Source organism: Trachypithecus francoisi, unplaced genomic scaffold (assembly GCF_009764315.1).
Source record: "Trachypithecus francoisi isolate TF-2019V2 unplaced genomic scaffold, Tfra_2.0 Contig01580, whole genome shotgun sequence".
NCBI lineage: Eukaryota > Metazoa > Chordata > Mammalia > Primates > Cercopithecidae > Trachypithecus > Trachypithecus francoisi.
The window spans coordinates 1,210,914-1,234,781 of NW_022681443.1; the positions used below are offsets into that span (position 1 = coordinate 1,210,914).

General features: G+C 49.5%; 1 protein-coding gene across 2 annotated transcripts in view; it reads right to left on the reverse strand.

Annotated features, from left to right (window-relative positions):
• Nucleotides 1-23,408, reverse strand: part of TMEM184B (transmembrane protein 184B) — a 56,372-nt gene extending 32,964 nt beyond the window's left edge. For both annotated transcript variants that reach the window (XM_033189392.1, XM_033189376.1), the window contains exon 1: nucleotides 23,258-23,408. The gene's annotated coding sequence lies outside the window, so the exon portion shown is untranslated. The remainder of the gene's footprint in view (nucleotides 1-23,257) is intronic.
• Between the last annotated feature and the right edge of the window lie 460 nt (nucleotides 23,409-23,868).

The window sequence follows — 23,868 nt, forward strand, 5'->3', positions numbered from 1 at the left end:
CTCTCTGAGCCTCAGTTTCTCCATTATAACATTTCAGGGGAACTACATAATTGACAAGGGACAGTTCTAGGTTACAGAAGTCCCATTAATAAATGGAGACAGGGCCCCGCAAGGTGCCTCACACCTGTAATCCCAGCACTTTGGGAGGCTGAGGCCGGTGGATCATGAGGTCAGGAGATCGAGATCAACCTGGCTAACATGATGAAACCCCGTCTCTGCTAATACAAAAAATTGGCCGGGTGTGGTGGCGGGCGCCTGTAGTCCCAGCTACTGGGGAGGCTGAGGCAGGAGAATCGCGTGAACCCGGGAGGCAGAGCTTGCAGTGAGCCGAGATGATGCCACTGCACTCCAGCCTAGGTGACAGAGCCAGACTCTGTCTCAAAAATAAATAAATAATAATAATAATAATAATAATAAAACATTGGTTGGGTGTGGTGGCAAAGACCTGTAATCTCAGCACTTTGGGAGGCCAAGGTGGGCAGATCACTTGAGACCAGGAGTTCAAGACCAGCCAGGGCAACATAGCAAAACCCTGTCTCTACTAAAAATATAAAAATTAACCAGACATAGTGGCACGTGCCTGTAATCCCCAGCTACTTAATCCCCGGCTACTTGGGAGGCTGAGGCGGGAGAATCACTTGAACCTGGGAGGTGAAGGCTGCAGTTAGCCAAGATCGCACCACTGCACTCCAGCCTGAGCAACAGAGCAAGACTCCATCTCAAAAATAAATAATAAACCTTAACCTAAACCCTTACACATATACAAAAATTAACTCAAAATAAATCACAGATTTAAATGCAAAATGTAAAACTCTAAACCTTTTAGAAGACAGGAGAAACTATTTGAAACCTAGAGATGGCCAAGTGTTCTTAGACTTGACACCAAAAGCATGATCCATAAAATGAAAAAAATCGATAAACTGGAATATAAGAAAAGTAAAAACTTTTGCACTATGAATAAACAAGCCACAGAGTGGAAGAATATATTTGCAAGTCACAGATCTGGTAAATGACTAGCGTTGGAAATGTATCAAGAAAGCTCAAAAAGCTCCATGGGCCAGGCACGGTGGTTCACACCTGTAATCTCAGCACTTTGGAAGGCCAAGGTGGACAGATCACCTGAGGTCAGGAGTTCGAGAACAGCCTGGCCAACACGGCAAAACCCTGTCTCTACTAAAATAAAAAAATTAGCCAGGCGTGGTGGCGGGCGCCTGTAAACTCAGGAGGCTGAGGCAGCAGAATTGCTTGAACCGGGGAGGCAGAGGTTGCGGTGAGCCGAGATCGTGCCATTGCACTCCAGACCCTAGGGGACAGAGCAAGACTCTGTCTCAAAAAAAAAAAGCACCATGGTAAAAAGAAAGCCAAACAATCCCACTTGAAAACAGGCAAAAGATATGAACAGACATCTCAGTAAAGAAGAGATACACAGTAAATAAAAATAAGCACATGAGGCCGGGTGCAGTGGCTCACGCCTGTAATCCCAAAACTTTGAGGAGCTGAGACAAGTGGATCAATTGAGGCCAGGAGTTCAAGACCAGTCTGGCCAACATGGCAAAACCCTGTCTCTACTAAAAATACAAAAATTAGCTGGGTATGGTGGTACACGTCTGTAATCCCAGCTACTCAGGAAGCTGAAGCAGAAGAATTGCTTGAACCTGGGAGGTGGATGTTGCAGTGAGCTGAGATTGCAGTGAGCACCATTGCAATCCAGCCTGGGCGACAGAGCGAGACTCCATCTCAAAAAAAAAAAAAAAAGGCCGGGCATGGTGGCTCATGCCTATAATCCCATCACTTTGGGAGGCCGAGGCGGGTAAATCACGAGGTCACAGGAGATGGAGACCATCCTGGCTAACATAGTGAAACGCCGTCTCTACTAAAAATACAAAAAGAAATTAGCTGGGCACGGTGGTGGGCGCCTGTAGTCCCAGCTACTTGGGAGGCTGAGGCAGGAGAATGGTGTGAATCCAGGAGGCAGAGCTTGCAGTGAGTGGAGATGGTGCCACAGCACTCCAGCCTGGGCGACAGAACGAGACTCCCGTCGCAAAAAAAAAAAAAAAAGTTAAACATCATTAGCCATTAAGGTAATGCAAACTGAAAAACTGAAAACACCTCACATCCCATACCTGGGTACCAAAAAATATATATCATATACCTATAAAACAAAAAATACTGACAATATCAAATGCTGACAAGGATGCAGAGAAACCTGATCTGCCATACACTGCTGGTGGGAAGATAAAATGGTACAACCACCATGGAAAATAAGTAGTTTGGCAGTTTCTTTCTTTCATTTATTTTTTTGAGACACAGCCTTGCTCTGTCGCCCAGGCTGGAGTGCAGTGGCGCCATCTCGGCTCACGGCAACCTCTACCTCCCAGGTTCAAGCAATTCTTTGCCTCAGGCTCCTGAGTAGCTGGGATCACAGGTGCCCGCCACCATGGCCAGCTAATTTTTTTTGTATTTTTAGTAGTGACGGGGTTTCACCATCTTGGCCAGGCTGGTCTTGAACTCCTGACCTTGTGATCTGTCTGCCTCGGCCTCCCAAAGTGCTGGGATTACAGGCGTGAGCCACCACACCTGACCCCAGCAGTTTCTTATAAAACTAACATGCATTTACTACACTGTAGTAGTAATCACTGTGGACATTTATTCTATAGGAATGAAAACATACATTCACACAAAAACCTGTACACAAATGTTCACGGCAGCCATATTCGGATCATCAAAATCTGGAAAGAACCCACGTCCTTCAACAGGCAAAAGGTTAAACAAACTCTGGTACATCCAGAGCACGGAACAGTACCCAGCAAGAAAAGAAGAACAAATTACTGATACACGCAAGTGATCTAGATGGATCTCAGGGGCATTACATTTTGTGAAACCAGCCAGTCTCAAAAGGTCGCATACTGTATGATCCATTTACGTAATATTCTCAAAATGACAAAGCTATAAAGATGGAGCATGGTGTAGTAGTTGGCAGAGGACAGTGACGATGATGGGTGGGGGATGTGCAAATTTAAGGGGTAACAAGGGAGTTCCTTCCAGGTGATGAAATAGTTTGTATCTTGATAGTGGTGGTGGTTACATGAATCTGCATGTGATAAAATTGAATAGAACTACACATACACCCTACATGAAAAACACAGAAAACTGAATGAATAAGGTCTGTACTTCAGTTAATAATACTGTTGGGCTGGGTGTGGTGGCTCACGTCTGTAATCCCAGCATTTTGGGAGGCCAAGGTGGGTGGATCATCTGAGGTGGGGAGTTTGAGACCAGCTTGACCAACATGGAGAAACCCCGTCTCTACTAAAAATACAAAAAATTGCCCAGGGGACCTTTTTGTTTCGTTTTTTGGATTTGGGGTCTCACTCTGTCACCCAGGCTGGAGTGCAGTGGCACGATTTTCAACTCATTGCAACCTCCGCCTCCTGGGTTCAAGCAGTTCTCCTGCCTCAGCTTCCAAGTAGCTGGGACTACAGGCACCTGCCACCATGCCCGGCTAATTTTGTATTTTCAGTAGAGATAGGGTTTCACCTTATTGGCCAGGCTGGTCCCTTGGACAGGGTGGTCTCAAACTCCTGACCTCATGATCCTCCCACCTCAGCCTCCCAAAGTGCTGGGATTACAGGCATGAGCCACCATGCCCAGCCAACAAATATTGATTGCTTTTCTACAAGATAACCAATAAATCTCTGAACAGACTGAGTCCCTCCCCATCTTACTACAGATTTCATAGAAAAATCTGTTGTTCTATTGTCTGAAGTTTTTTATTATGGAAAATTTCAAACATACAAAGCTGGAACAAATAGTGTAATGAATTTTTCCACTTATCTGTCATCGAGCTTTAACGGTTAGCAACATTGCGCAATCTTGTTGCATCTTTCCCTGTCTCCCAGATGTAACGTTAAATACTTCGGTATGCATCTGTACTTGATAAAGACTTTTTAAACTATTTTGAAATAATCGTAGGCTCACAGGAAATTGCAAAAATAGAATCTAGGGTCCTCTATGCCCTTCACCCAGCATCCTCAAAGGGTGACGTCTAGTCTAGCTGCAGTACAGTATCAAAGCCCGGAAGTGGACATTAATAGTTTTTTTTGTTTTGTTTTGTTTTGCTTTTTTGTTGTTGTTGTTGCCCAGGCTGGAGTGTAATGGTGCAATCTTGGCTCACAGCGACCTCCACCTCTGAGATTCAAGCAATTCTCCTGCCTCAGCCCCCCGAGTAGCTGGGATTACTGGCATGTACCAAAATAACATGTCTGTCACTGATTTTATTTTTTTTATTTTTTATTTTTTTTTTGAGATGGAGTCTCGCTCTGTCACCCAGGCTGGAGTGCAGTGGCCGGATCTCGGCTCACTGCAAGCTCCGCCTCCCGGGTTTACGCCATTCTCCTGCCTCAGCCTCCGGAGTAGCTGGGACTACAGGCGCCCGCCACCTTGCCTGGCTAGTTTTTTTGTATTTTTTAGTAGAGACAGGGTTTCACTGTGTTCGCCAGGATGGTCTCGATCTCCTGACCTTGTGATCCGCCCGTCTCGGCCTCCCAAAGTGCTGGATTACAGGCGTGAGCCACCACACCTGACCCCAGCAGTTTCTTATAAAACTAACATGCATTTACTACACTGTAGTAGTAATCACTGTGGACATTTATTCTATAGGAATGAAAACATACATTCACACAAAAACCTGTACACAAATGTTCACGGCAGCCATATTCGGAATCATCAAAATCTGGAAAGAACCCACGTCCTTCAACAGGCAAAAGGTTAAACAAACTCTGGTACATCCAGAGCACGGAACAGTACCCAGCAAGAAAAGAAGAACAAATTACTGATACACGCAAGTGATCTAGATGGATCTCAGGGGCATTACATTTTGTGAAACCAGCCAGTCTCAAAAGGTCGCATACTGTATGATCCATTTACGTAATATTCTCAAAATGACAAAGCTATAAAGATGGAGCATGGTGTAGTAGTTGGCAGAGGACAGTGACGATGATGGGTGGGGGATGTGCAAATTTAAAGGGGTAACAAGGGAGTCCTTCCAGGTGATGAAATAGTTTGTATCTTGATAGTGGTGGTGGTTACATGAATCTGCATGTGATAAAATTGAATAGAACTACACATACACCCTACATGAAAAACACAGAAAACTGAATGAATAAGGTCTGTACTTCAGTTAATAATACTGTTGGGCTGGGTGTGGTGGCTCACGTCTGTAATCCCAGCATTTTGGGAGGCCAAGGTGGGTGGATCATCTGAGGTGGGGAGTTTGAGACCAGCTTGACCAACATGGAGAAACCCCGTCTCTACTAAAAATACAAAAAATTGCCCAGGGGACCTTTTTGTTTCGTTTTTTGGATTTGGGGTCTCACTCTGTCACCCAGGCTGGAGTGCAGTGGCACGATTTTCAACTCATTGCAACCTCCGCCTCCTGGGTTCAAGCAGTTCTCCTGCCTCAGCTTCCCAAGTAGCTGGGACTACAGGCACCTGCCACCATGCCCGGCTAATTTTTGTATTTTCAGTAGAGATAGGGTTTCACCTTATTGGCCAGGCTGGTCCCTTGGACAGGGTGGTCTCAAACTCCTGACCTCATGATCCTCCCACCTCAGCCTCCCAAAGTGCTGGGATTACAGGCATGAGCCACCATGCCCAGCCAACAAATATTGATTGCTTTTCTACAAGATAACCAATAAATCTCTGAACAGACTGAGTCCCTCCCCATCTTACTACAGATTTCATAGAAAAATCTGTTGTTCTATTGTCTGAAGTTTTTTATTATGGAAAATTTCAAACATACAAAGCTGGAACAAATAGTGTAATGAATTTTTCCACTTATCTGTCATCGAGCTTTAACGGTTAGCAACATTGCGCAATCTTGTTGCATCTTTCCCTGTCTCCCAGATGTAACGTTAAATACTTCGGTATGCATCTGTACTTGATAAAGACTTTTTAAACTATTTTGAAATAATCGTAGGCTCACAGGAAATTGCAAAAATAGAATCTAGGGTCCTCTATGCCCTTCACCCAGCATCCTCAAAGGGTGACGTCTAGTCTAGCTGCAGTACAGTATCAAAGCCCGGAAGTGGACATTAATAGTTTTTTTTGTTTTGTTTTGTTTTGCTTTTTTGTTGTTGTTGTTGCCCAGGCTGGAGTGTAATGGTGCAATCTTGGCTCACAGCGACCTCCACCTCTGAGATTCAAGCAATTCTCCTGCCTCAGCCCCCCGAGTAGCTGGGATTACTGGCATGTACCAAAATAACATGTCTGTCACTGATTTTATTTTTTTATTTTTTATTTTTTTTTTGAGATGGAGTCTCGCTCTGTCACCCAGGCTGGAGTGCAGTGGCCGGATCTCGGCTCACTGCAAGCTCCGCCTCCCGGGTTTACGCCATTCTCCTGCCTCAGCCTCCGGAGTAGCTGGGACTACAGGCGCCCGCCACCTTGCCTGGCTAGTTTTTTTGTATTTTTTAGTAGAGACAGGGTTTCACTGTGTTCGCCAGGATGGTCTCGATCTCCTGACCTTGTGATCCGCCCGTCTCGGCCTCCCAAAGTGCTGGGATTACAGGCTTGAGCCACCGCGCCCGGCCATCACTGATTTTAAAAAGAAAAAAAAATTCTCTCATAGCTGAACTCCTAAAAAACTACGTAACAACTTTCTAGTCCATTAAAAATTATCCAAAGCATTTCAGTGGGTTTTGGACTCGCTTGTTAAGAATTTTAAAATAAAATACCTTTCATTTCGTTTACAAAAACATGTGGTTGGCATCAGGGAGGATGGAAATGTACTGGCCAAATTTCAACAAATCCTTTGCATACTCAGTGGACGGGATGGAAAAATGAGTAACCCAATTTAGAAAGAAAGCCAAGGATGTGTCTGTTCCGTGTGCAGCTTCCTGTCCCAGACAGGATCTTTTGCAGGGAAAGCAGCCATTAAAACCCAGTCTCTAAACAAGCTGAACGTGAAGCCAGACCTTCCAAACGCTCTCTCACTGAGCACAAAAGTGCGCACCCCAAAAAATGACCCTGTGTATGAACCCAGGAGGTTTTTGTACCATCAACAAAGTAAAAATTTTCTTTATTACATCTTTAGCTTGGCCTTTGGTTTCTGTTTTTGGTGTAGGTTCTATTACGTACACAGTGAAACAGTAAAGTAATATATGTGTATACTTATTGTAACATACACTTATAATTACACCAATATCCACATATTGGGATGCATGCTCAAGAGGTTTTGTTCTGGTTTCTTTTTTACTGATAGGGCTGTGTGATCCCAAGGAAGTTTGGAGAGCAGTGCTGTAGTGATGGGCAAAGGTCCAAGGCTTCCTAATGGCTGCTGCTATTCCCAACCTCTCCTCTGCAATCTCTCTGCCTCTCCGCTCTTCCCCAGACAAGGCCCCCTGGCTCAGTTCCAGGCTGCAGATCAGACAGAAAACAAAGTCAAGGACCCCCTCCTCCCCTACATACAGCCTACCTGCCAGCGAATGCAGTCTCCACACCTGTCTCTCATTCACACGCCACCCAGCAGGCGGCAAAGAGGCCAGGCCACGCAGTCTGCACTTTGTCCCAGGCTCTGAGATAGGGAACTGAGTTGGCATCTCAGTGCTGTCACCTGAGCTGGGCCTGAGACAGGTGACTGGACCTCTCTGACTATCTTTCTTGGGGAGAAGAGTCCGGATGCACTGTCCTGTAGCTAAGGCTTTCGGACTAAATGGATTTAAGAATTTAGAATTTTTCTGATTTTTTTTTTTTTAGACTAAGTCTCGCTCTGTCATCCAGGCTGGAGTGCAGAGGAACAATCTTGGTTCACTGCAACCTCCGCCTCCCAGATTCAAGCGATTCTCCTGCCTCAGCCTTCCTAGTAGCTGGGATTACAGGCATGAGCCACCATGCCTGGCTAATTTTTGTATTTTTAGTAGAGACGGGGGGTTTCACCATGTTGGCGGGGCTAGTGTTGAACTCCTGACCTCAAGTGATCCACCCACCTCAGTCTCCCAAAGTGCTGGGATTATAGGCATGAGCCACTGTGCCCGGCCGAATTTTTCAGATTTTAGAAAGGATTACGCTGCTAGACACAGTGACACTCCTGGAAGGGTGGGTGCAGCACCCCAAAAGCAAACATATAATACTTTCATAGGAAAACATACTGTTAGTCACCCTAGGTAAGATATTTTTAAAGGCCATAATTAGTATCACATCAATTCAGGTCAGATTTTTGCAGCAGAAATTAGTCTGCTGCAGACTTAGGAAGAACCTTTGGGATTTTTGAGCGTTCTGGATTCTAGAACAGCAGAGAAGGGGATGTGGGCCTGGACCGTCCTCCCTACAGATCTGGACGTCGACTGTGGTTTATTTCTATGCTTATTTTCCTTTTTTTTTTTTTTTTTTTGAGACGGAGTCTCGCTCTGTCACCCAGGCTGGAGTACAGTGGCGTGATCTCGGCTCACTGCAAGCTCCGCCTCCCGGGTTCACGCCATTCTCCTGCCTCAGCCTTCTGAGTAGCTGGGACTACAGGCGCCCGCCACCTCGCCCGGCTAGTTTTTTGTATTTTTTAGTAGAAACGGGGTTTCACCGTGTTAGCCAGGATGGTCTCGATCTCCTGACCTTGTGATCCCTCCGTCTCGGCCTCCCAAAGTGCTGGGATTACAGGCTTGAGCCACCGCGCCCGGCCTACTGGTTTTTCTTATTGTAAGTAAACTATAATCTGTGTTTGTTTTGTTTTGTTTTTGAGAGGGAGTCTCACTCTGTGGCCCAGGCTGGAGTGCAGTGATGCAATCTCAGCTCACTGCGACCTCCACCTCCCAGGTTTAATTAAGCAATTCTCCCACCTCAGCCTCCAGAGTAGCTGGGGTTACAGGCGCGTGCCACTATGCCTAATTTTTTTTTTCTTTTTTTTTTTGAGACAGAGTCTCACTCTGTCACCCAGGCTGGAGTGCAGTGGCACGATCCTGGCTCACTGCAACCTCTACCTCCCAGGTTCAAGCGATTCTCCTGCCTGAGCCTCCCAAGTAACTGGGACTATAGGCGTGTGCTACCACACCCTGCTAATTTTTGTATTCTTAGTAGAGGCAGGGTTTCACCATATTGTTCAGGCTGTTCTTGAACTCTTGACCTCGTGATCCGCCTACCTCAGCCTCCCAAAGTGCTGGGATTACAGACGTGAGCCACCATACCTGGCCAAACACCTGGCTAATTTTTTATATTTTTGGTAGAGACAGGGTTTCATCATGTTGGCCAGGCTGGTCTCGAACTCCTGACCTCAAGTGATCCACCCACCTCAGCTTCCCAAAATGCTGGGATTACAGATGTGAGGCACCACATCCAGCCTAATTTGTGTTTTAAGTCACTAAGTTTCTGGTAATCTGTTGCAGCAGCAAGCAGCTTGCAGATGCAAAACAGAGGTTTGAAAGGCTGACGTCATTTGCCCATAATCACCTGACAAATGGTTCTTCCGACTGCCACTGCCATGCTATGAAGTCCGCAGAACTCTAGAGCCAGACCACCTAGACCTGACCTTCAGCTCTGCCACTGGCTAGCTTTGTGTCCATGGGCAAGTTACACAACCTCTCCTTGCCTCAGCTTCCTCATCTATAAAACGGGGATGCAGCTATACCTGCCTCTGAGAGCGCGGGATGGAATAATGAGTGAATGCAGGCAGCACTGACAAGGTCTGGCACCATGTGGCGTCAGCTGCTATTGTCCTCCCACTTCCTCCTTCGGCCAACCATTTCATGCTCCCAACAGTCTCTGGGACCCAGGTCCTGTCGCTGGGTATTTGCTCTCTTTAAATCTTCTGAGGTCATATTTTCATTCATTAGTTTCAGATCCAAACCCTTTAGAGCTGCTGCCATGAAGTGCTCACTCAGGCAGTTGCCACCCACGGACCAAGCTAAACTGGCAATGTGTTCACATATACATCCCTGGAATATTCATGCAGCCTGGGAGGGCCTTTGTTCTTATTTAAAATAGATGGAGAAACTTCCATCTTACCATAACTTGCTGATTGGGGCCGGACTTGAGTGCTGTTCATCTGAACTGACCACTCTGCTCCTACTCCAGCCGCCTGGGAATGACAACGGGAATGAGAGCCGGCCCTCCTGCCTTTGGGGGTTGCCTGGGCTCTCTGGGCTTCTGGGCGGCTGCCTTGTGGGGGGAAGGCTGATCCACATCAGAGCAGGTCAGCAACCCACAGTCTGGCCCTTCTCCAGAGGGGATTAGAGGGAAAGAGCAGCCACTGGCCTGGCAGTTCTGCCTGGTGAGCCTTTTGAAAAGGATCACATGCCCTCACAAGGGGTCAGGGGTCCACAGCTCTCCTTCCGTCTCCCCTTCAATCAACACAAACAAGCTGAGGCCACTCTAGCGGTTCCACATTTCTCCCCCTTCTCCTGGGGCCAAGTTCCCAGGAATCTCTCAACCAGGAAAGAAAAATCATCCAATCATGTACACATCTGTCACTTGGGTGGGGGTGCAGAAATAAAGAGGAACAACAAAGAAATACAAAGTCCCTCGGCAAGGGCTGACTCCATTCAGCCTTGTAATCAGGTTCTTTTCTTTAATACATACCAGTCCTAATTTTGATGATCTCAGTTTTCTCTCAAATTGAGAACAACAGACCAACGCTCAGCCTCTTTAGCTGGACTTTTGAGCCCCTCTACATGTGACCACCTTCCCAGCCAGCTAAAATCCCATTGGGCACTGAGCAGATGGGTCCCCTGCAGATTCAGCATCCTGAGCCCCAACAGTCCTATCACCCCATGGGAGCAGGCTAAGCCAGGACCCCTGCACCTGCTCCGTCCCTGTAAGCAAGAAGCCCGGCTCCAGTCAGGACACCCTGGATTTCTCATCCCAACCTGAATTTCATTCATGTAAACACATACGGAGTCAGGTAAGCCTTCAACCCACCCTGGGTGTATACCCAGCAATGAGCGCACATGCCCCCAAAGACAAGAATGAATTTCACCGAACAGGCTGGACATAACCCAATGCCTGTCCACAGGAGAACAAATAAATAGTGGTATATTTGGTGAACTCCTACACAGCAGAGATAAAACCAAAGGGCCACTACAGGCAACCTGGATGATCTGACAGTGCTGAGGGAAGGCAGCCAGACACCGAGGAGTCCGTTCTGTACACTCCGTGTGTGGGAGGCCCAAACAGGCAGCAGCACCACGCAAAAGTGCCGAGGTATGAGTGGTGACTACCGAGGGAGGGTGAGTGGCCAGGAGGGGGCCCCAGGGAGCTTCCTCGGGTGTAGGAACCATTGTGTGGCTTGATCTGGGCAGTTTACACAGGTATTTACAGATGTGAAAATCCATCAAGCTGTACATCCAAGATTTGTATACTTTACTATAGTCAGTTAAACCTCCGCTAAAAAGTTTTAAAACATACATAAATACCTTTGAGCAGCTTTTATGTGCTAAGTCCAAAGGGTATCTCAAAGACTCTGATCCTTTAAGAGCTTACAGTCTAGAGGGGAAGAAAAATACATGCAAATAACAAAACAAGGTTGTCCATGGCCAGTGGGACAGGTAATAGGAATAGGTCAAGGGTACTGGTATTACTTGTGATTTGGGGCAGGTGGCAGAATAAATTGATTAAATACAGGAGTTACAGGCGCACCTTTACCTGTGTCCAGATTCCACTGCTGGAGGTATGACCTAGATAAAGTATTTGCTCTGCTTCCTGATCTGTTAGAGGGAATCAGAGTTGCCGTGCGTCAAGGGTTCTCAAGGATGCAAGGAAGGAATTGCACACAGCACACAGCCCAGGGCCTCGGCCTCAAGACACGTGACTATTGCATTCCTGCTTCGAGGCTGGGCCTGCCTGGTGCCAGGCACTGGGTTACATTCACAGATGTCAAACAGGCCCTGACCCCCAAACTTCCAATCCCACCACGAAGAGGGTGGCTACACATTCACTCACTCAGCATACATCTAGCAAATCAGGGCCTATGAGCATTACAAGACTTTGCCCAAAAGGAGCCCAGAGCCCAGGGAGGAATCAGATACCTAGGAAACAATGTAAAAATCCCCAAGTGCCAGCAGAGAGAAACAGACACAGAAGCCAGGGAGGTCAGAGGGCAGTACAGAGGTGGAAACTAAGCTGGCCCTTGAAAGTCAGACAGGAACTGCGCACGTGGAAACTGCTTTGGAGGGAAAGGCAGCCAGAGGAAACTGAGTGAGCAAAGGCACAGCAGCAGGGAGTTAAGGGGGCAGACAGGAAAGGGTGACAGGCCAAGTGCAGCTCAAGAAGAGGCCCACTAAAGGGGGCCCGGGACACCTAAGACTAAGTTAAACTGTATTTTGCTGTCAGTGGGGAAGCCCCCAGAGGTTTCAGAAATCATCATGTGAGCCGATCAGAGCAAGGGTTGAAAACGAGGCCGGGCGTGGTGGCTCACGCCTGTAATCCCAGCACTTCGGGAGGCTGAGGTGGGCAGATCACAAGATCAGATCAAGACCATCCTGGCTAACACGGTGAAATCCCTTCTCTACTAAAAATACAAAAAATTAGCCAGACGTGGCGGCATGCGCCAGTAGTCCCAGCTGCTGGGGAGGCTGAGGCAGGAGAATGGCGTGAACCCGGGAGGTGGAGCCTGCAGTGAGCCGAGATCACGCCACTGCACTCCAGCCTGCGTAACAGAGCGAGACTCCATTTAAAAAAAAAAAAAAGAAAGAAAGAAAATGACAAAGTCAGCCAATGGCAGTGTGTCCAAGGGGCCCAGAGAGTGGCTCCATCTCTCCAAGGCTGGGACTGGGGGGTCGTATTCACCAAGCAATACCTAAGCCCTAACACCCAGCCCCTTTGTGAGAAGCAAGCACATATTTTTTTATTTGTGGTCTGGGGCCTGAGTGAGGCTCCTGTCCTTGAGAAGTAGTCAGAGCCTTGACCTTCCTACACTGGGCAGGAGGCAAGGTTACAGTCCTTATGTTTTTATTTATTTTATTTTGAGACAGAGTCTCGCTCTGTAGCCCAGGCTGGAGTACAATGGCATAATCTTGGCTCACTGTAAACTCGGCCTCTGGAGTTCACCTAATTCTCCTGCCTCAGCCTCCGGAGCAGCTGGGATTACAGGCGTGTACCACCACATCTGGCTAATTTGTGTATTTTTAGTGGAGATGGGGTTTCATCACGTTGGCCAGGCTCGTCTTGAACCCCTGACCTCAAGTGATCCTCCAACATCGGCCTCCCAAAGTGCTGGGATTACAGGCATGAGCCACCGCACCTGGCCTATTTTAATTTCTTGGAAAGGCCTACATTCACCTGCTTCGGCAATCAAAAGGTACACGGGATCTCCAGCAAACAAGCAACCTTCTGGCACCAGCCGCCCCTCCAGAGGCATCACAATCACTAACTTCCTGTGTCTGCCCAGAGACCCCCTGGGCATAGACAAGCAAAGACACTTCCGATTCCCTTCCCTTTTACACTGATGGCAGCTCCGAGACACACGGCCCAGACCTGCTTCTTTCCTCAGCAATCCACCTTGGTGATCCATCCGGCACACTGCGTGGAGCCTCCATCTTATTTATCATGGCTACGCGGTATCCCAAGTTTGGACGGACCACAGTTTGTTCACGGCTCCCTGTGAATGAACATTTAAGCTGCCTCCAATCTTTTGCTATTACAAATAAGGCAACAATGACTAATCTTGCAAATAAATCATTTTGCACGCGTGTTAACGCATCTGTAGGATAAATTCTGAGAGGTAGAGCTGCTGGTGAAAGTGTAGAAACATCTGTAATTTTGGAATATATTGCCAGAGAGGCACAGTACATTTAAATTGTTCATCCAAGAAATGAGCCTCAATGTTGGGGGAAATATAGACAACATGTAGGTTTCTGTTTGTTTTTTGAGATGGAGCCTTGCTCTGTCTCCCAGGCTGAAGTGCAGTGACGCAATCTCAGCTCACTGCAACCTTTGCCTCCCAAGTTCAAGCGATTCTTCTGCCTCAGCCTCCCAAGTAGCTGGGATTACAGGCGCATGTCCCCACACTGGGCTAATTTTTGTATTTTTACAAAATACAAAATGAGAGATGAGGTTTCACCATGTTGGCCAGGCTAGTCTCGAACTCCTGACCTCAAGTTACCTGCCCACCTCGGCCTCCCAAAGTGCTGGGATTACAGGCGTGAGCCATCATGAACAGCCAATACATAGTTTAAAGTTGTCCATGTGAAGAAACGGTAGAGAAAGGCTGTTTTCAACAAATGGAGCTCTGGGTAGGGAGACGGTGCTGAACCCACACCGGCCCCACCTCACTTGGTGCTCCGGTCCACATGCTTGCATTTCCTAGCTGTCAGTAAAAGGCTAGGCCCACTTGGTCCCTTGATCCTTCTCAGGGCTCTGATGTCCTGGTCCCAGAGCAGGTGAAGTGTGAACAGTGACCTGAGCCACTATGACAAGCAGCCATAATTGACCTCCCCAGGTGCCCTACCAGAGGAGGAGCAGGCAGGCCAGGCGGGAGGGGGTGGGGGTGCAGAGTCCAAGAGGGCCAAGTGCTTCCAGTCTAACCATTCCAAATGAGTGGTGAGCATCTCCTGCCACATCCTCTGCACAAGCTGCTGGGGACACCACAGCCATGCAAGACCCCACTCCCATTCCATGACATTCACTCGACTGGCTCTGCTCCTGGGTCCATCACAGATCTGTTACGTAACTCTTATGCCCAACAGCCATCGCCACCTAAGCATCAAGCCAGGGAGTCGAGGAGATGGAGGCGGGTCTCTGGAAGGCACACTGAGTGTCAAGTGAGGACAGGCGAGTCTATACAGAAGCAGGGCAGGCCTTTCTCCCACTTCCACAAATCTGGCCCAACTACTGCAAACTGGGAATAGAAGGAAAGGTCTTCTGCCTCCAGCCAAGTAGGGGATACCTCTTAGCAAACCAAAGGCAGTGTTTGAAAGAACCCTTGTCAACTTATCTCCCAGCCCAAGCCCTGCTCCCATTGACTGAGACAGCCAGGCACTCTAGTAAATCAAATCATGCTTACATGCTCTGAGGTTACTGTTATTAAAATTCTTCTAACCAATGCATCCCGCATCTACCTTTCTTCTCAAAGCAAATATGTATTATTTTGGAAAATCTACATTCTCCTACATCCTATTTATTTAAACTCCATTGATAAATTTGTGTATACATGCACTTCCTCCTCCTGGAGGTGAGGCTAGGACCCTACGTGTTCTGGGAAGGGGTCACGAGACCTCTGCTCCTTGAGTTACCTGCCTGTCTCATTCCTCTGTGTGTGCTCAAGGTGGTCCCACTCCCTGCAAAGCCCTCCTGCACTTCACCCGCCAACCTCCACTGTCCACTGAGCCTCAGTTCAACTGCCCTTGCTCCAGAGAGCATTGGCTCCTCAGCTCACCCCCAGGCAGAGCCAACTGCTGCCTCCGGGAAACCCCATGGTTTTAACCTGATGTTTTATTCACGTGCTTTCCAGGTCTAAGCAGCAATCCAATACACTGGGCTTCCCAGTGCGGCTGCAAGCTCCCCAAGGGCAGGTCTGTGTTGGGGGCAGCTACTCAGCAGGAAGGGCCCAGGACTCAAAACCAGAAAACCTGGGTGCTTCCTCCCCCAGGATCTTAGGCAATTCACCCCTCTGAGCCTCAGTCTCTCCATCTATAAAATAGGTGCAATAATTTCAAGGTTTCAGGGCAGTTAAAAGGATTACATTTGAAATATAATTTGCAAAGCCCCACAAAATCCAATGAGAATAATATGATTAGCATGTTAATATTAACTAATATCCTCACACATACCCTTCACCAATATCTATCATTGTGCCTCGGAGGCACCCAAACTAATTGCTGATGGGATCCCAGATTCACTGCTCATTCTGGATGAAACAAAAGCCACAGGTACTAGAGATGGAGACCAGGAGGCTCTGCCAGTAGCTACAGTGGGGCCATGGGGTTAGTTATTTTCTCTCAGAGCTTTTCGGTAAATGATCCACCCAGAGGGCTTTGGGGAACAGCCCTGCTGAGTGGAGTGGAGGTTCTCAGTCACTTGCCAGCAGGACAGGGTCCCCCTGGGTGCAGGCAGTCCACAGGGGTTGGAGCAGGAGATAAATAAAGGTACCAAGCTCCACACATGTCCCTTGGAGTAGGGGGGCTAACTGATCTGAAAATCCCTTTGAAGGTAACAGAGGCAGTAACTTCCGGAGGTCTCACTGCACTCCCTCTGTTGGGGACGGGGACCATCTGGGACTGCCCATGACCACAAGTAAAGGGCCTACGGATCCTGGCTTCCCAGCGTGGAGGCTGGAGTCTTCAGGAGATCACCAAACATTTTAGGTTGGGAAAGAAGTAACAGGCACATGTGCTTCCACGTTTCTCCTTCCACCTTCATGATCATGTAACCTGCCCTACCTCCAAACCACAGCCTTGGAAGCTAAAGGCATTCTAATTGAGGACTTCCTCAGAGCCTGTGAGGTGAGGAGAGAGGTACGAATAGTGCCCCTTGCCTTGGCAGGAGTGAAGCTCAAAGAGGGCAAGTGGCTTGCCCAAGGTCACAGCTGGGTTTCCTGACTCGATTCAGTGCCCTGTTCACCACTTCTGCAATGGTGCCATCCAGCTAAAAAAGGTTGAAGACCTCATCTTTCCTGCAGAGAATCTGAAACAAAGCCCGAGGGCTGTTTTAGAACTTCTCTGATTCTTTTCTATCTGTAGCTACCTTTCAAATGCTATGGGTAAATATTTATAACTCAGTATTAAGCAAACAATGAGATAACGCATGTTTATGCCTAGAAAGAACACCTGCCCAGCCGGGCGCGGTGGCTCAAGCCTGTAATCCCAGCACTTTGGGAGGCCAAGACGAGCAGATCACGAGGTCAGGAGATGGTGATCATCCTGGCTAACACGGTGAAACCCCGTCTCTACTAAAAAATACAAAAAAAACTAGCCAGGCAAGGTGGCGGGTGCCTGTAGTCCCAGCTACTCAGGAGGCTGAGGCAGGACAATGGCGTGAACCCGGGAGGCAGAGCTTGCAGTGAGGCGAGATCCGGCCACTGCACTCCAGCCTGGGCGACAGAGTGAGACTCCGTCTCAAAAACAAAACAAAACAAAAACAAAACAAAAAAAAAGAACATCTGCCGAAACTTGAACCATGATTACTTCTTGATTTGGAAATTTGGGGTAATTTTTATTCTTATCCCCAATCTTTTCTATGTTTCAAGTTTACTATAATCAACAAGTACTACTTCTAATCTCAGAGGGGCCTATTGTTTTTCAAAGGTACAACACGGAGAATAATGTGGCAAACTTTTCACCAAATATTCACTTAGTGGGATGTGACTTTGTAAAACGTGGTTGAGCTGGAAGTGACGCAGGTTCAGCACAAAGACTTTCTGGGTGGATCATCCCCCTGTGGTTTCCATCCCAGAGAAGGAAAAGGAGGTGTCCACCAAGCTTCCTGTCTCCCATCACAGGCCTAAGACCTCCCACACCAGCCAGCCAGACTCAAAGCTGTTTAGTGAGCACCGCTGGCTCCTGGAATAAACAATCCTGTTTGAATCACCCCTAATATATGTCTTTTTTTTTTTTTCTTTTTGAGATGGAGTCTTGCTCTGTCATCCAGGCTATAGTGCAGTGGCATAGTCTCAGCTTACTGCAACCTCCGCCTCCCAGATTCGAGCAATTCTTCTGCCTCAGCCTCCCAAGTAGCTGGGACCGTAGGCATGTGCCACCACACCTGACTGATTTTTGTATTTTTAGCAGAGATGGGGTTTCACCATGTTGGCCAGCCTGGTCTCCAATTCCTGAGCTCAAGTGATCTGCCCACCTCGGCCTCCCAAAGTGCTGGGATTACAGGTGTGAGCCACCACACCCAGCCATATCCATCATTTTTCAAGAATAATTATAGCTTTATCTTGAGTGGCAGTGCCACGAACCCATCCAACCATTCATTTGTTTAATCAAAAACTACTTCATACCTACTCTACGCATTTCGCCAGACACTGAGCCATAATTAACCTAAGACTGGAAAAGTTACCAACCAGAAGCCATGCACCATCCTTCTATGCCGTACCCGGGCATAGGGCTTCAGCCACGCTAAAGCAGCAGCAAACAGACACGTGAACAAATGCTATCTGGGTGTCCGGCCTAATTTCAGTTCTCAGCTACCTCTGCATTTAGATTTATCCTCTCCAGTCCTGAGGACAAGCAGTTTGGGAATGAGTGCCGGTAAGAATGCTGGCGAAGGCCGGGCACGGTGGTTCACACCTGTAATCCCATTACTTTGGGAGGCCAAGGTGGGTGGATCACAAGGTCAGGAGTTCGAGACCAGCTTGGCTAACACGGTGAAACCCCATCTCCACTAAAAATACAAAAATTAGCCAGGCGTGATGGTGGGTGCCTGCAATCTCCGCTACTTGGGAGGCTGAGGCATGAGAATCACCCAGGAGGCGGAGGTTGCGGTGAGCCAAGATCTTGCCACTGCACTCCAGCCTGGGAGACAGAGGGAGACCCTGCCTGAAAAAAAAAGAAGAAAAAAAAGAATTCTGGGGCCGGGCGCGGTGGCTCAAGCCTGTAATCCCAGCACTTTGGGAGGCCGAGACGGGCAGATCTCGAGGTCAGGAGATCGAGACCATCCTGGCGAACACAGTGAAATCCCGTCTCTACTAAAAAAATACAAAAAACTACCCGGGCAAGGTGGCGGGCGCCTGTAGTCCCAGCTACTCAGGAGGCTGAGGCAGGAGAATGGCGTAAACCCGGAAGGCGGAGCTTGCAGTGAGCTGAGATCTGGCCACTGCACTCCAGCATGGGTGACAGAGCGAGACTTCGTCTCCAAAAAAAAAAAAAAATTCTCGTGGACTTAGACGCATTGTTGGTACCTGCACCACGTGCTTTTCCACAGAGGCGGAGGCAATGGGGAGGGAATGAGAAATCTACAAATTGGGTGACCCTTTAATTCTTCTCTCCGTGGCCCCCTCCCACTCTACTTCTTCCTGTTTCTCTCCTCTCTGAGGCTGAGAAGATCGCATTCAGCAAACATTTATTTCAGGTCTACTAGGTGCTGAGTCTCAGTGTCAAACAACTTCATAGACATGAACTCAGATCTCTGCTTTGCATGCACTCTTCCTTCTGCCTGGAGCCCACTTCTTCCTCCACCTTAACACACATCACATCACCTCACCAGACAAGTGCCCGCCCAGGTGACAATGGCCTAATGTTCCCTCGGAGCCCCCGGGACAATCATAATTGCTTGTGTGTCTGATTTCTCTCTCCCCAGCTGCACTTGGCTCCTAAGGAAGGCTCCCCACAAACAACCTGGCACACAGACCTGCGATGCCTCCTTCTCAAATAAATGAATGGGCCTGTAAGGTCATAATAAAAGCATGTCCTGCGTGCCAGGTACACAGGAGCTCCATGCAGACACTGGTCATGCCAGCCACATGACAGCCACACTGTTATTACTCCCATCTTACAGATGAAGGAAAGTGTATCATTTCATTTGTCCCCTATTCTGAAACCCGGTAAGCTTCTTGCCCAAGGCCACAGGGCTAATAAACACGCAGACTTAAACTGCATCTCCCAATTCTCTCTCCAGGTCACCAGGACTGCTCAGCGCATTACCTCCCTCTCTCCCTCCTCTTCTCATGCTCCTAGGGACCATTTCTTTTCTTTTCTTTTTTAAAGACAGAGTCTCACTCTGTCACCCACCAGGCTGGAGTGTAGTGGTGCCATCTTAGCTCACTGCAACCTCCGCCTCCCAGGTTCAAGTGATTCTCCTGCCTTAGCCTCCCAAATAGCTGGGACTATAGGTGTGTGCCACCATGCCTGACTAATTTTTTTAGTAGAGACAGGGTTTCACTGTGTTGGCCAGGCTGGTTCTCAAACTCCTGACCTCAAGCAATCCACCCACCTTGGCCTCCCAAAGTGCTGGGATTACAGGTGTGAGCCACCACACCCAGCCTAAGACTCTGTCTTAAAAAAAAAAAAGTTCCAGCTGACCAAGCATGGTGGTTCACACCTATAATCTCAGCACTTTAGAAGGCCAAGGTGGGAGGATCTCCTGGGCCCAGGAGGTAGAAGCTGCAGCAAGCTATGATAGCACCACTGCACTCCAACCTGGGCAACACAGAGAGACTCCATCTCAAAAAACAAAAAAAGTTCCAGCTCAAAGGAGCCAGATCCCAGCAGGCAAGAGGTCAGCAGTAGGGCAGACACCATTACAACAGTGGGCTCCAGAGCCTGCCCTGGGTCACACAGGGTCTTCAAGACCAGAAGCTGCTAGAAGACAAGAGAAAGGCAGCGGGGTCTAACAGTGATGCCAGGGGCTATGGGAGAGCCAGCGGGACAGAGGCCTGGTCTTCCAGAAGTTCTCTGCAGGAATGAAGGAGGGATAAGAAGAGATGCTAATACCGCCCCGTAACACATGGCTAAGCATGTCACAACCTTCCAGAAACTTTCAAGGCCTCCCTGTTGACTACATCAGGATCGAGTTCAAACTCCTTAGCGGGGCCTCCAAAGGTCTTCAGGACACAGACCCAACACAGTCACAAGCAGTTCAATCCTCCGCGTCTGAGAGGTGAGGCAGCTCAGACCTCCACATCTGCCCGGAGTTCCCACTAACTGGAATGCCCTCCTTCTCCTTCATAGGCCGAGCACCCCTCATCCTTCAGGGCCGACTTCCAGCACTCCAGGGTTACAGGGGAGGAGCATGGGCTCTGAGGTCAGACCTACTCGTTCAAAACTCAGCTGTTCCACCCTCTGCTGCCTCCCCTACAAAATGCAGACGGTGACAGCCCCCATCTCATTGGTTGGTAGGAAAATTAAATACAGTAATTCATGAAAGCGCTTTGAACTGTGCCTGGCACACAGTAAGTGCTCAATAAACGGACTGTTGTTCCTATTGTCCTCTGGGCCCCTTTAGGGACCTCTGTTTCCACCACAAGTAGGGAACTGTCTTGCACATATTTGTTACACATCGGGCTCCCTCTGCCAACCACCTTTTAGAGGGCTGCTCCCAGCACAGTGCAGGGCAGCACGGTCTTCCGTGAGTGCTTACTCCCTGGGGCTGCAGGGCCTGGGGCAGACCCCACACAGAGCTCTCCCAGGGGCCCAGCTATTGGCCTCCCAGAACTCCCACACCAAATCCACAGTCTACAGGCCCAGAGCTGTGACTTGGTTTCAAAACAATAAAAGGCTGTACCCTGCCTTGCTGGGGCTGTTTCCACTCCAGGGAATTTACAGAGAGAAATGAGCACAGCAGGGACTGGAAATAGCACTGAGCCCTTCTCAGGGTGAGAGACTGGGCAGGCCGGCCAGAGACCAGGAGCAAAACCTCTAAGACAGAGAGGGAGAAAACGGCCTCCAGACAGAAGCCCCAGCTCACAGAACTCGGCCAACAGGAATGAACTAGGACAAGTGGCTCACTCACCCTTCTGCCTCGAAGCTCTTTTTTCCACTTGGTTGGAGAAATTCAGAAGGGGCTCCTTGCATAACCCACCACCACCGTGGATGCAACAAATAAGACATCCAGAATCCACTGCACGAAGGCTTTTGGGGAATTCACAGTGCCTTCTCCACCCACATTAGCTACTGGAGCCTCGTATCTGGATTGGGGTCACTAAATCAGTGTCCATCTTCCCAGCAGACTGGGAGCCCCTAGAAGGCAGGCACCAGGTCGCACTGACCATCACAGCACATCGCCCCAGCACAGTGCCTGGCACATAGATGCTCAGTAAGTTGCAAGATAAGATCCGGCAGCAAGAGAGAATTCCTGGTTCAAGGATGATTCCATCCAGGCTTGCCACGGATCATAGAGAAGAGCATCATGAATTCCCTCTGGGCCTCAGTTTACCACATCCACAAATAGGGACAACCGTTCCTTACCGACACAGCTGCTGTGCAAATTACACAGGAAAATATACGTGGAAAGCACAAAAGCTTCAGATGAACGCCAGTCATCCTTCAGGCTTCAGCACAACCATCTCCTTATGAGAGAATCTTTTCTGTGGCCACGATCCTCCTTCCCGGGCACTGAACCTGCCCCTGTACTCCTACTCCTTTGTTTGGTATTTTTCACATCACTGTGATCACCTGTTTCCAAGTCTGATTCCCCACGCTTGAGAGCTCCTTGATGGCTTGGGCATCAAATGTTGGTGCCCAGGTGCGCACACATACCTGGTTGCTGGGGCTCTCCCACCCCAGCGTCCCAGGTCCCAACTCTGATTCGCACAGCACCCTTGACAAGATTCAGAGGTGCAGAGCCTAGGGATCCTACCAAGGAAGCTGAATAGGGAGATGCAAAGGGACACTGTAGGCATAACCTGTCAACGAAGTCACACCTCTGAGACCTGCACCGCCTCTGCAGGTGCAGGTGAGCTTGTTTGCCTGGCTGACTCTGCAGCGCAGGGCCTCCAGGGCACAGATTGCTGCTTCTTTCCTTACAAAAGCACCAGCAGTCAGATAAATAATACATGGCCTTCACTTCACCACAGGTATCAGGCATGCAAACACCTCCTTTCCCCAAAATGCCCTGGAAGGGAGGGAGGAGTAAAACGTCTGGCCTTATACAACACCCCCAGAGGGGATATGTATTGGGAATCCATGCCCAACCCCCAGCCTAACTGCCTTGCTTTGGCCTGGAGCCACCCAGCACTGGAGGTAAGTGGATCCAAGCGAGGTACCAAGGGTGTGCCCGGGAAGGAAATGTACAATCCACGGGAAGGATACAGACACCCAAAACCAGTCTTTGGTTGGTCCCGGTTGGAGGCAAACATCTTTCGAGCCCCAGGTCCCAGTCGATCGCCTTCCAAACCTGCGGATCTGTGTGCCGGGCGTGTACACCCTCCACTCACGACGCAGCCCCGAAGGTCCCCCGCCGACCACCCTCCCAGGTCACTGCCACCCGCACAGGTCACGGACGCCTCCCCCACTCACTCGGCCGTGCCAGGCGCCAGCACACCCACCCAGGAGCACACAATCCCTCTTGCAAAGCGCCTGTCCATCCGCCTCCCTCTCCCGGGGCCAACCTCCGGGCAGGTCCGATTACACTCCAGGCGCTGCCCCCGCCACGTTGGCGTGGAAAGGGAGCGGGCACACCCACGGGCGACCTCGCGGGGAGGAGGGAAGGCACGGGTTGGGAGACGGATGCCCCCTCCCTCCGCGGCCGCGCCGGCCTCCTTAGTGCCCTCCCCGCCCGGGCGCCAGCGGCCGAAGCCGGGCGTCCCTCGCGCGGGCCTCTCCGAAACAAGCAGCCCCCCGCGCTTGGGAGTCGCAGTTCCCCCTTGGGGCTCCCGGGCGAGACCGGCCAGACTGGATACCTCAGGAGCCCATGGCGGTGGCGGTGTGTGCGGACGACGCGCGGCGGCCGGGCTCCGCGAGCGGGGCCGGCGGTATGCGCCGCAGCCCTGGAGTCTCCGCCACGGCCGGCGCGTCCCGGGCCCAGTGGTGTGCTGCCGCGGCGAGCATGCGCACTGGGCTCGCCGCCGGGGAGGGCGGGGCGGCGAACGCCGCTGAGATCACTGCTTGGGCCTTAAAGGGGCCGCGCCCCGAACCCCAGCCCGACGCCCCGAGCGTTGGGGCGCGACCCGCGTTCTCCTGCCACTCACAAAACCAACTACGACCGGCCCCTAACCTCGAGAACTTTCTGGGCTGCGATCTCTGCCCCTGACCCTAACTGGCGCTTCACTTCTCTTAACCCTAATTTCCTCCATTTGAGCCTGTTTTGAAGATGAAACGAAATACAATGGCTATTTGTTGAGTGAAGGATGCGTGTGGAATTGTGGAATGAACGTGGACCGAGTGTTGTGTGCAATTAGGCCAGATGAAATTGCAAAGCACTGAAAGAGGCTTTTTCTTCCCGCTCCACTTAGCAGCGATTCTTTCTTGCCCCATCTGGCTCTAGGCTGCCGAACTAGCAAAAGTCTTCAGA